The sequence below is a fragment of the Dipodomys spectabilis genome, unplaced genomic scaffold (assembly GCF_019054845.1).
Source record: "Dipodomys spectabilis isolate Male_0828 unplaced genomic scaffold, ASM1905484v1 ptg000272l, whole genome shotgun sequence".
NCBI classification, from domain to species: domain Eukaryota; kingdom Metazoa; phylum Chordata; class Mammalia; order Rodentia; family Heteromyidae; genus Dipodomys; species Dipodomys spectabilis.
Window position 1 is genome coordinate 941801 of NW_024870949.1, and position 7618 is coordinate 949418.

Consider the following 7618-nt stretch of genomic DNA (forward strand, 5'->3'; position numbering starts at 1 on the left):
AAAAGGCGAGAAAACTCATTCTTAGAAGCCCTAGCTAAGCATATTGACTTCAGGAGTGGAGGGAGGCCAAACTTTTTGATATTCATTGTCTTAATATTTTTGCTACCTAAAGTGATTTTACAGAGCCTATTTAGCTCACTACAATGCAGAACAGATTGAATGAAGACATGAAAATAAATTCCACATCCAAATAAAAGAGTTTTAAAAGGAAAACCATGAAGATGTAGTGTGGGTAGAGCCGGTCAGATCTGGTTGAGTCAGCTAGAGTAGCAGTTGAAGCATACTTCCTGCTCATAGAGACGTGACCCACAGGCATGTCTGCCTAGCTTGCCAGAAATGAGCTGTCCATGCTCCCTACAAGCCCGGGAAGACCAATCAGTGCCTGTCACCAAGCAGTGCCCATCACAAGTGCCTTACATCAACTCCCCACTAAGTAATTGGCTGGGAAGGACTCAGGAGGTTGGGAAAGCTGGAGCTATATAATCCCCCCCTTGTGCAGAAATAAACAAGACCTGCATAAGCCTGTTCTCCCAACGGGTGTTCCTTGTGTGAGTCGTTCATGCTTACCTCCTGCTGGAGATCTAGCCCTACAAGTGGTGCCCAACGAGTGGCTCGATCACTTTCTGCAGATGGACGGTCGAGGGTCTAGTGCAAAATTAGTGCCTCCATGGGCAGCCTTCCCCCAGCAGCAGGAGAGCCTCAATCACAAGCATTTGTTGCCCTGCTCCGGAGTAGGCAGATAAAAGTATTACAAAAGGAAGCTAGATGAATATGGGAAATAGTGAATGAATTGTATCCCTGGATTGACTCCGGGGCCCTTTGGGATCCAGACAGGTGTACCTTCGTCCTTCAGGCAGTTCATAAAAAGGAAGTCCGTGACGGCTCTGAGCTGCCCCTAATCTTTTACCCCATTGTAGTAGCTATTCAAGCCTGTCTATCAGGGAAAGAAGAAGGGGAAACTCTGCAAGCGTTTAACACCTCGCTGCAAGAAGAAACAGAACAAAAGGAAAATTGCGAAGCTGCTTTAGCACTCCCATCTTCTTGTGACACAGCAAACAATTCCAGCAAGAACACAGATAACCAACAACTTCCACTAACAGGTGACCCAGGGGGCCAGCCAGCTACACTTGTACAACCGCCTCCCCCACACTATCAGTCACAGGAAGCCTGCCCAATCACTTCTTTTGGCTGTTTAGGCAAGCCTGGGAATTCTTCTCAGAAAATTTTGTATCCTTGGGCAGAGATATCCAACTTTGCCCAAGAACAAAAACTCGTTGTTCCCCCTGTAATACAACAGTTGTTCACAGGCCCCACATCTACCATGGCAACGACAGCCAAGCCTATAATTGAACCCCAGTTCATGTTCCCTGAAAACGTCCACCAAACATCTGCACGACCTAACCAATGGTACCCCCATGACCCAAAAATACCGGGCCGCTGTCAAGGAAGATGGGTTACACTCCCTGAATGCTCAACAGATGCTCGAAACCCTTAGCATTGATCTTAACTGCCTCCATGATTGGAAGAGCTTAATGAACTGTAGTCAACAAGAAAGTTTAAAAAATGCTTAGAATGTATTCCTAAGTACCAGTTTTATAAATAGCTTTGCACTGTGGTTTGTGGTTATTTTATTTTACATGAGATAATATTTTCTACTACCAATAAGTTTTGGAAAAAGAAGAAAACTAAAATTTACTATTGTAGAGGAATATGATAGAAGTAGAAGAAAGATTTTATGTTTGTCAAATCTCTGATGAGTACCCGTATTCAAGACTTAAAGTCATATTTCTTACTATGTTAGACAGATAGGGAAAACAAAACACCATATGATAAGGCAACTATTTGTGATTTTTTAAAATGTACTTAGTATGTGATGAAATTTACTTTATTAGCTAATGTTTTGGTTTGAAATATGGGAGGCTGATCTATTTAACAAATTTTTGAAGTCACCTACGAAAAAACAAATGATGGGGGGGTATAATTTCTACACTTTAATGAATGGATGAACCTGTTTGGCATTAGTGCTGGGTAAATAAATAAACTCTATTGTAACTTGCTCCCTACCCTTGAAAAACTATTTATGTCACTAAATATCATCTACTTGTAAAGTGTTATTTGGCAAATGTGATTTTTAAATGTTTATTTGAAAAGGAATATACTTTCAGAAGATTAAATGTAGGTTATCATTTGTTTGACAATGACAACATTTTTATACTACAGAACCAAGTTTTACTGAAGTACCAGTGTTCTGAAGCACTAAGGATCTTCTCAATTAATGTTTTTCTGAATTATATTTGACCTCTATGTCAAGTATTCTATGTCAAGCATTGGTAGACCAAATATGGATCTATTGTTCCAGGAACTATTTTTTGGCCTGCTGATGCTGGAATGAAATTATTCATTAATCATTAGGAGAGGGGTATTACAAATGATCTAGTGACATTTGTGGTCTTGTTCAATCATATATGATGGTCATCTGAAAATTAAAAGTTTGAATTACTGCACTTTCATATTTTGTGATTTCATCTTGCATTTTAAGTTGCCTTGCATTTCCCGATTTCTTACTGATAATTCCTGCATTTCAAGGAATTGGGGCCCTGAAATATAGAAAATGAGAAATTGAGATGGGTCTTCAATTACTTTCTGTTGGCATGTTGCATGGATGTAGGTGAGAACTCTTGCCTTAGTTATCTGATGATGCGGATAACTGGGACTTGGGATCCTAGGACCTGTGGATCCTGTAGAAGAATAATAGCTTTTAGACATCATATCAGAAAAATTTGAGTATAATCAGTAGGAATGCTTCAGAAACATGGAAAAAAACAGTTTGGGACCAGCGAGTTAAAACAATAAACAGAGCAGCAAAGTAAAATCCCTTATAGATTAGAAGCAAACAACATTGTTTTTTTTACCATGTGAATTCAGAAGACCAAGAACATTTAGAAGTTATCCCAAGTTATACCGAAAACATTGCATTGATAATTTTTATATTCTAATATATATTCTAATCCTGATTATTTATATTCCAATCTATTTATTGGAATAAATATCAATTAATTTTTCAAATTATCAATTAATTCTAATAAGATTCACTGTGTGAAATATGAAATCAGCACATATAAATATAAAATATATAATAATATATAATATTAGAAAATGTTTGGCATTGTTCTGTTGTGGTAAGGGTATCAAAGGCAACAGTTTTTTTTTCTTTCTGCTTATGTGGTGATGAGGAATCAAACCCAGGGCCTCAGGCATGCAAGGCAAGCACTCTACCACTGAGCCACAAGAGGCAACGGTTTTAAAGTATTATTCCATTACCTCTACCTCAGTGTTTGGTAGAATTAGAGCTAAAGCTTTACCATTCCAAGATATACAGCCTAGAGGCAAGAGGAAACACTGTGATTAAAACATTACCAATTTAAGGCCTAATAACGAGGAGAAACATATGGACTTCTTTTGGAGCTATGGAATATATTTGGTGATAGAAAATCAGTGGTGTAAGTTCCTGCCTGCTTGGATGGTAGACAGGCCAAGACATTAGGTAATCATACATATGAACAATTTTTTCACCTTCTTGGCTTTAGCTTCTTTTGAAATGTTAGTGTGTAATAAACAATTATATTTTGAAAAAATACCTTCTAGTCTGAATAGTACTGTCTGAACTGTTTGTCTCTTTATGATCCCTTGTAACAGATTAGTTTTGCTCCAATAAGAAAATCTATGTTGTCAGGGTAAGATTCTGGTTGGTCTGTTCCTACATGGAGCAAGGATAAATGGTCAGGAAGACATTTGTGCCAGTAAGACCTCATTTGGGAGATTTTAAGCTGCAGAAGTTTAGAAGTAGCTTTTAAGCAAGGCTTACTTTGACTCCATTATCTCCACAAAGCTAAATCAGTTAATAAATAAGTACTTGAAAATCCATCATCTTTGGACCTAGATATAAAGGCTGCAAAGTATGATCCAATTTCAAATGAAAAAGACTTAAAATAGTCATTGAAAAAATTGTAAATGTGAGCAATTGAACAAACAATATAAGTTTTTTCCACCATACACAGAATTTTACAGAAATAAGATGAACTGCAATTTTGGGAACAATAAGGTTTCCTTCTTACAAATAGGCAACCAAAGATATATGCCTGTCTTAAGATTGCATCATTAACTACTTAAATTTCCAGGATACTACATGCTTCAGCAGCACGTCTACCCAAATTACAATACAGAGATTTACATGGCTCTTGTACAAGGATGATATGAAAATTTGTGAAGTATTGCATATTTTTCATTCTTCTGATGCAAGAAATTAAAAACAGTTATTAAAAAGTTGATTACAAATATACAAGTGTAAGAATACATGTAATTCATAGAAATAAAAGTTAGTTTGACATCATTCAATCTTCACTTTTTACAAATTCCTTTACATAGCATAACCTTTATAAAACTTTTGAAATAAGATAACATTGTCATTTTATCCTAAAGAAATAAAATTCTTTAAGGACCTAGGAATTAAAGGAATCTTAAACTGTTTCTATATGGAATGCAATCTGAAAGGACACATTTATTAATGAACCTATATATTATAAAACAATGTCGAATTCAAAGGATTATATCTAGGAGAGAATGAAATAGGTTATGGACATTACACAAACAGAATACTAAATATTTTTAAATATACTTTTTTCAGACATGCACCAGAAATATCTTTACTTTCTGTATTACTAATTTCAACAGATAAGTTAAACTTATTTATGATTTAAAAAATCACAAACTCTATAGAAATCATTATAGATGTATACAAACAACTCGAATATATTTTGACATCAAAGTCAGGCAATTCACTTGGAAGAATACCATGGAATCCATGAATTTTTAAAGTAAGATATTGCTGTTGCTTTGTATTGTGAAAATATTTTGTATGGACACATAGGATGGACTGGCAATTTTGAAATTTAAGAAACTTAACTGAATCATTAGGACTTAGGAGAACAATTTGTACAGCTTTCCAAAACTTCAAAGAGGTAGTAATACATACTTATCCTTTTGGCAATATCAAATGCAGCTTCTTCCAAGTTGTGCTTCAGACATGGTTTGAAATAATGGTTCACCAGAAGGAGATCCAGCATATCTTTGCTATATCTATTCCCAGCAGCAAGATGCAAGGGGGTCAAGAGGCCTTTAGTTTGGGCTTTGTATCTGTATCATGATGAAATAAAGAAGCCACTGTGGTATTATTCCATGTATAAGTACTGTGCAGGGGTGTCCAGCCATTCACAATTATTCCAGGAATATCTACCTTGAGCCACCAACTCATGGAAAATGTCTAAGTGTCCACTGTAGGCTTCTCGATGAAGAGGGGTATACTCATCGTCATCCCTAGTATTCACATGAGTGGTCTTTTTGGAAAGTCGTCTCTGCACTGTAGTAAGGCGATTATTTTCAACAGAACAAAGAAGAAATTTGCTTGAATCCTTCGCCATTTTTTTCTTGCAACTGATACCATTTCTCACTTTTTCATCTTGTTCTTCAACTTCATAGCAATTGCCTAACCAGAGACTTTGAGTGCCAGTGAGTATGAGCTGTCCATGTATTTTCCCAATAGTTCACATTGGATGAAATGGTCAGAAAAATCCGGTGAATTTTCTGCATTTGTTTTTTTCACTATTATTTATTTTCTCTTTTTTCATTTTTACTATTCTAAATTATTCTAACTGGAGAGTAGGGAATTGGTAGAGAGCAGAGGAAAGATTTTCCTCCGTATTCAAAGGTACAGAATGAAAATGAGGACTAGTGGTGTCTTCATGAGCAGCTTATTCTAGGAATGAGAAAATAGGAAATAATGCTTTCTATGTAAATGAATTGGGAAATGGCAGAGGAGAAAGTGAAATGATGCAACCAAAAATATAAAAGCAAAATAAATTAGGATAATTATGGAGCAATCTTATTATCTATGAGAACCATGAAAGGGAGAGAGGAAGAGAGAGACAGATGTGCAATGATCTAGCTAGCCACAAAATCCATCCCTCTGATCAAATTATAGTGCAAATAATTTTATTTTTTAAAAGAGATGGAAATAGAATTTAAGACCAAATGTCTCCATTGTTTTTAATTATATTTTTATTATCTTAAATACTTGTACAAGGGAAATTCCATTAAACAAATCAGTTTTTTAAGTATAATGGATCTTTGTATAGCTTTTCGACACCCTTCCAAGCCTCACCCCATTTTAATTTTTTTCTAGTTTCATACTATCTGAATTGAATATTATACCTTCACTCTCTTCCTCCATAACTCTCTTTATTCCTTTCTTTTGACTTCCCCTCATATCTTCCAAGTGATAGTTTCCTGGTATTCATTTTGCTGGAGTAAAGTTCAATTTCATAAGAAATTAAGCCTTTGAAATAATCCTCTGCAAATAGCATGCTTTGGTTAATATTTTTGTGTAAACTTGTATAAATTTCTATCTTCCAAATATGTGACAGAGCATGGGTCCTTTGTGTGTCTGGCTCTGACTTAGTTCACTTAATATATTTGTAGATCTATCCATTTCGTTGCAAATAATGTAACAGTCTTCAAATGGATGGGTGCAATCCAATTGTGCATATGTGCCACACTTTCTCCAACCATCACTCCACCAAAGGACATCTGGGCTGTTTCCGTAACTTGGCTACGGTGAATAGTGCAGCAGTGAACATGGTTGTGAAAGTGATTTTCTGAAACCCTTTGGAAGAATTCATCACTACCTTTATAGGAGCAATCCTCTAGCTAGTTTTCCAGAATAAGAATATCCCTCCCTTCATCTTCATCGCAATGTATTGCAAGTCCTCAGAAACACCTTTCCCCCTACAGGTCTCAATAAGCTAAAACCACACAGTGCCCATATTCTTTCAATACATTTTTTACATAATTGGACATATAATTAAGTGAGAACCTTCTATATACTTTCCTAATGTGGGACTGAGGGACATGACAGAGTAAAAGTAAAAAAAATGTAATTTAATTAGCTATTATCATATTTAAAATCATTTTCAGCTCTAATTCATAGCCTCACATAATATTATTTTAATCTTTATTTGATTACTTCATCTAACCCATAAATTATAACAGGTGAGTTTAAAACAAAGGCAAAAAGTGTGGTTTGATTTTGACACTCATGTGTGAAGTTGCACAACATGGGCAAATAGATGGATTGGAATTAATAGTTCTTATCCATTTTGTTAACGTAGAGACGGTTTTCCCAAACTGATTCTCGCAATTCGCATTCCATTCAACAACAAGAAACATATGATAATTTCCTTTGATTTGCTCCTTATTAACTTTTGTTTCCATTTAATTTTATAATGGATGATTTCATAAATCTACTGTAGATACAAAAATATGTTAAAATATTTCTATCCGTATGCATTGATATATACATACACACATATATTACACAGGTTATAATGATAATGTATAACTTCAGTAACTGTACAATTTACTAAATTATTAAAACTATCGACGGCTCATGCCTGGCATCCTGGTTACTCGGGAGGCTGAGATCTGACGATCATGGTTTGAACCCATACTGGGCAAGAATGTCCAGGAGCCTCTTATCACCAAACAACCAACAGAAAATCAGAAT

At 35.5% G+C, this 7618-nt stretch overlaps 1 pseudogene; it reads left to right on the forward strand.

Annotated features, from left to right (window-relative positions):
* Positions 1–4186: 4186 nt before the first annotated feature.
* LOC122126041 lies at positions 4187–4283 on the forward strand (annotated as a pseudogene).
* The last annotated feature ends 3335 nt before the right edge of the window (positions 4284–7618 follow it).